The sequence below is a fragment of the Macaca fascicularis genome, chromosome 10 (genome assembly GCF_037993035.2).
Source record: "Macaca fascicularis isolate 582-1 chromosome 10, T2T-MFA8v1.1".
NCBI classification, from domain to species: Eukaryota; Metazoa; Chordata; class Mammalia; order Primates; family Cercopithecidae; genus Macaca; species Macaca fascicularis.
This window is the reverse complement of record NC_088384.1, coordinates 37102181-37102500: the sequence shown is the minus strand read 5'-3', so window position 1 is coordinate 37102500 and position 320 is coordinate 37102181.

The following is a 320-nucleotide window of genomic DNA, read 5'->3' as shown; positions in this document are numbered from 1 at the left end:
GAAGCAACCTCAGCCACAAGCCCAACACCAGGGGCCACATGTCGCCCGTTTCTCGTCCGTCCCGGACCCGGTCCCGCTCCGGGAGACCGGCGCGCCGCCCCGTGGGGACGGCTCGCTCCCCAAGGACCAGGCGGCCCCACACCCCGCGCCACGCGAACGCGGTCATCGGCAGCGGTCGCGGCTCGGCACGGGAGCGGGCGGAGAGCCGGCTCACAGCGGGGAGCGGCGTCGCGCGCCAGACGGAGTGCCACGCGCACCCGCCGCTCGCAGCAGCCTTCCCATCCGCTAGGACGTCGGGCCCGGCCCAGCGGGATCCTCCC